This window comes from Parambassis ranga, chromosome 5 (genome assembly GCF_900634625.1).
Source record: "Parambassis ranga chromosome 5, fParRan2.1, whole genome shotgun sequence".
Taxonomy (NCBI): Eukaryota; Metazoa; Chordata; class Actinopteri; family Ambassidae; genus Parambassis; species Parambassis ranga.
This window is the reverse complement of record NC_041026.1, coordinates 7169822-7174978: the sequence shown is the minus strand read 5'-3', so window position 1 is coordinate 7174978 and position 5157 is coordinate 7169822. Positions and strand designations below refer to the sequence as shown.

Here is a 5157-nt window from a genome sequence, read left to right as displayed (position 1 = left end):
CTGGGACGTTTTGCAGCTGAGTGTGAAGCGGCGGGGATGAGAATCATCAGAGTCTACATCAGGAGAGTTCAGCAACACAGTCAACATTACTGTACATGGTATAATACATTATTTTATTATATTTAAGTCATCTTAAACATTGTATATAATGAACAGTAGATCATATGTTTCACGTTATGCTATGGTAAATAGTTGTAAATTGATGATGTAATTTATAATATGGTGATAAATATAGCAGATCTAAGATATAATGACACAAACAGTTCCACAGATCAAGTGTCAGGAAAGCAGGTTGAACCAAGGCTTTTATTTATTTTATTGCTTTGCCTTAGTTCCTGCTTTACTTCCTGTCTTATTTTTGAAATCACTGAACCTCCTCTCGTTTCAGGTGTCTTGACTTCCCCTTTCTCGTGTTCTCCCTCCCCCTCCTGGTGATTACCTGCTCCTCCCTAATGTGTCTCACCTGTGTCCCTTTGTCTGCCCTACTCCCTGTGTATTTAGTGTGTGTTCCCCTTTCACTAAGTGCCAGTTCGTTTGGTATGTTAGTGAGTCTTCGTCTCGTCTCTCATGCCTTGCCAGCCCAAAGCTTTCAGCCTCGTTCTCTGGTAATGATTCATGTGCATCGTGCCCTGCTCTTGTTTTTGTGATTTTGATTAGCCTGCTTTCTCGGACCAAGCCTGGCTCTTGCTCCCACAGCTTGTGGTGATCTTTTGTTAATTGACTCTGGTACTGTCCTTGTCAGCATTATTAAAGACTGTTATTTTGTTAACCGCTCTGTGCCTGAGCGTTTGTGTCCGAATCCATGACAACCCCCTGACATCAAGTTATTTAAGATATAAAACACTGCAGCATATTGATGGATGTAAATTAAATCATTCATATTTTGACTTCTCACCTGTGGCTGCAACTAAAACATCAACATGTTAATATGGGACAATGTGTGACTACAGTTTGGATTTTGTATGTCACCATTCAAAACAAGCTCTATAGGATTTATAGGAAATTGTATAAAGCTGCTGTTTATGTGTCAACAATGTTAAAATGTCTTTTTAAGGTCTGTATCAGCTGATCTCTGACTGATGTCCTCAAACTCCTCCACAGTTTATGGTCTTATCCTGGAGAGTCCTGTCAATAGTGTGACTGAAGGAGACTGTTATTCTTGGCTGCAGACTGAGAGGACAAAACAAACTTTCCAATGTGTTTTTCTATCACAATGACAAACTTGTTCAAAGTGATACCAGAGGGGAGCTGAAGATCTCTGCAGTGTCAGAGTCACATGAAGGTTTCTACAGGTGTGAACATTCAGGAAAGAAGTCACCTCAGAGCTGGATGTCAGTTAAAGGTGAGTAAAGATGTTTGATGCTCCTTTTTTGGTATATTACGGTAATGTTGTTTTGATTATTGTCTGTACTAACTGTACTTGGAGTTATCTTTGATCAAGACATGTCGTTTGTCTCTCATATTAAGCAGGTCTCCAGGACCGCTTTCTTTCACCTGCGTAATATTACTAAGATCAGGAGCATCCTCTCTCAGAGTGATGCTGAAAAGCTCATCCATGCTTTTGTCACTTCAAGACTGGACTACTGCAACTCTTTATTGTCAGGATGTCCACATTACTCCATCAACAGTCTGCAGCTGATCCAGAACGCAGCAGCTAGAGTTCTGACAGGAAGCAGCCAAAGGGATCATATCTCTCCTGTCCTAGCGTCTCTTCACTGGCTCCCAGTGGACTCAAGAATACACTTCAAGATCCTTCTTCTAACCTACAAGGCTCTTCATGGACTTGCTCCATTGTATCTGCAGGACCTGATTGTACCATATGTTCCTAATAGGACACTCAGATCTCTGAGTGCAGGTTTACTAGTAGTTCCTAGGATTCATAGAAGTAGAATGGGAGGACGAGCTTTCAGCTATCAGGCACCGCTATTATGGAACCAGTTACCAATCTGGGTCCGAGAGGCAGACACTGCCTCCACCTTTAAGACCAGACTTAAAACTTTTCTGTTTAGTAAGGCGTACAGTTAGCCTTAGACCTAGTGTGTAGCACAGCTATGCTGCTCTAGGCCTACGTTGTCGGGGGGCACAAACATGATCCACTGAGCAGTTTCCCTCTCACCCTCTAACCTCTCCTTTTCTCTCCTTAGTCTGGCTCACACTGGTCTCAAGACCTGGATGATGACCTGCAGTCCGGCCTGTGAAGTCTCTCTTGCTCTACGTTGTCGGGGGGCACAAACACGATCCTCTGAACACCCTCTGACCTCTCCTCCACTCTCCTTAGTCTGGATCATACTGGGTAATATCGTCTCATAATCTGTGTTAACTGTCTTCCTTGTAGTTCTGTGCCTCGCTCTCGCTCTCTCTCTTTGCAGGTCTCAAGACCTGCATACTGACCTGCAGTCTCTCCTGTGCTCATCGACTTCACTAGCCCCTGCTGCTCATCTTTACTATCAAATTACTATTCCTACTTATGGACTGACGATATATATAGATATCTATTGCAATATAATCACTGTTTCATCTTGCTGTCATGTTTGCTCTGTACTGTATCATGTTTGTATCATGTTTGCTCCTCTCTCTCTCTCTCTCTCTCTCTCCTTCATCCTCTCTCTCTCTCTCTCTCTCTCCCTCATCCTCTCTGACTAGCAGCAGGACTGGTTCCCCCTTAAGTTGACGGGTCTCGCTCAAGGTTTCTTCCTCTTAAAGGGAGTTTTTCCTTGCCACAGTGCTCTTAGGGGGGTTCCTGTGAAGCGCTTTGAGACAATGTCTGATTGTAATATGCGCTATATAAATAAAACTGAATTGAATTGAATTGAATTAATGACACCAAGTCCAATATAAGTGTATTAATGTATGTTTATTATTTCTAATAGTTGTATCAAGACCTGAAAGCTCCTCATCCTCAGTGCCATTAATTGTTGGACTGCTGTGTGGAATCATATTATTCTTTGTCATTGTGCTCTTACTGTATCACCACAGACAGTCCAAAGGTGAGACCTTTTTCTTCTGATGCATCATTTATTTACTATAAACTTTAAATGTGACACAGAATTTACAAAACCATGTAACAACATGATCATTTTTTGTTAATAACAGGTTCTTCTGCAGAGCAGACAGTGAACCAGGAAGTAAACAAACATCAGATATACTCCTCTCTTCTCCACAGTCAGTGTTTCATCTGGTTCTGAATGTTTTCACAGATATTTATTAGATGTATTTATGCTGCTGCAGCTTTAACACTGTTCAATAACAACATTTAATGAAAACATAAAGATGTTTAAATGAGTGTGACAGATGTGAGGTGACTCATTTAATGTTTCACTGTCCTGTAGGCGACCTTTGTGTCTATGAGACAATCAGAGGAGCTGAAGGCTCTGGAAATGGTACAGTACACACTTTGATTGACATGGAGCAAGTTAAAGGTATAATAATTATAGAATCACTGTGAAACTCAGTACTCACATTAGTGTTATTTCAGGTCAGCCTGAAGAAGATTACTATAATGCTTCATATCTGATTCAGCTCAAAGCTCTGGACAGCAGGAGTGAGTATATAAAAATATGAGACGTTACATTGATACTAAAATACAGAGATAATCATTATTTTATGTATGATTGATATCATGATAACAGGACAACATGTTGACCCAGAAGAGTCACTGTCTGACTACAGTAATGTGAATCCAAACACAGGTAATATTCTTCATATACAGTCAGAGCTCATGTTCCAAAGACAGTATTTTAAACTGAGACTGTTTGCTGTGATTTTATTTCAGGTTCATGAAGAGACGTTCATCATCAACAAACACAGAGAAGCACAGATGGCAGCATGAAGTCAATGATCTTCATCAACATGTTGCCAATCACTTTGGGAAGGACACCCTACGATTGGTGAGGGAACATGAAAAGACCTCTAGGAAACTAGCAGACTACAGGAACCACCTACGCTTCAGCCTGAGATGTAGACAGGAAAAGTTAACCCCGAACAGCCTACGTCTAGGATCCACCGTCAAGGGCCACAGAGCAGACACCATCCTGCAGAAAGCCCAGAACCAACTCCTCAACGAAAGGATCAGACAGACCAACTTCACCATAGACGCTCTCATGGTCACCACGGAGCAGACAAGATCACAGCTTGCCACCCTCCTACCCAGCGAAATCATGGATGAAGTCATCAAACTGACTGAAAAAGTCCAGACGGCACAGCACACGAGGGGTAAGGAACGACAAAAACGCAAATTCCATAAATTGAAAACTATTTTCTCTGTTAAAAATGCAGCTAACCTTCACACATGGAGGAGGGAAGACCACTCACCGCCACAGCAGGACACCCAGGGCAAATGGGTAAAGAACCTTTCAGACAGACAACTGAGCCAGCCGGAAAAAGAAGTGTTGGCCAAAGGACTCAACTTTGCCATCTCTCCAGAGCAGATTCCAGTGGTGGACCTCATCACAGCCACAGAGTCAGCCATCAAGAACAACAACCTGACAAACACAGAAGCTGAGCAACTCCGCTTGAAGGTCACAGCTACACTCTCCACTGCTAAAGCACCGCCATCCAACCTCTCCAGTGATGAAAGGAAGGCCCTGATTGCACTACAAAAGGACCGGGACATCACCATCTTATCAGCAGACAAAGGAAGATGCACAGTGGTACTCAACACACAGGACTACCACTCCAAAGTGACAGATCTCCTCAGTGACACAGCCACATATGATACACTGAAGAGGGACCCCACTGGAAACTACAAGAAGAAACTAGTCAGCTACCTACAAAAACTGGAGAAGGACCAAATCATCAACCGCAAGCTCTATGTTCGACTGTATCCTGGGGAAGCCACTCCATGCCTGTATGGACTCCCCAAGATACACAAGGAAGGAGTCCCCCTCAGACCCATCATCAGCAGCACAAACCCAGTCACATACAACGTGGCTAAGCACTTGGCTGAACTCCTGACACCACTGGTAGGTAACACACCACATCACATCCACAACTCTCAGGACTTTGTGAACAAGGTGGAGAAGATCCAAATGGACCCAGATGACACCATGGTCTCATTTGATGTCACCTCCTTGTTTACTTGCATCCCTACATCAGAAGCCACAGAGATGGTAAGGACGGGCCTCACACAAGACAGCACACTCAAGGAGAGAACCAACC

The 5157-nt window shown here is 43.0% G+C and overlaps 1 long non-coding RNA gene across 1 annotated transcript; it reads left to right on the top strand.

Annotated features, from left to right (window-relative positions):
• The first annotated feature begins 3272 nt into the window (after positions 1-3272).
• LOC114436697 (uncharacterized) lies at positions 3273-3691 on the top strand. The gene is made up of 3 exons (XR_003670717.1): positions 3273-3380; positions 3476-3541; positions 3630-3691. It is a non-coding gene; the product is annotated as an uncharacterized LOC114436697 (long non-coding RNA).
• Positions 3692-5157: the final 1466 nt, after the last annotated feature.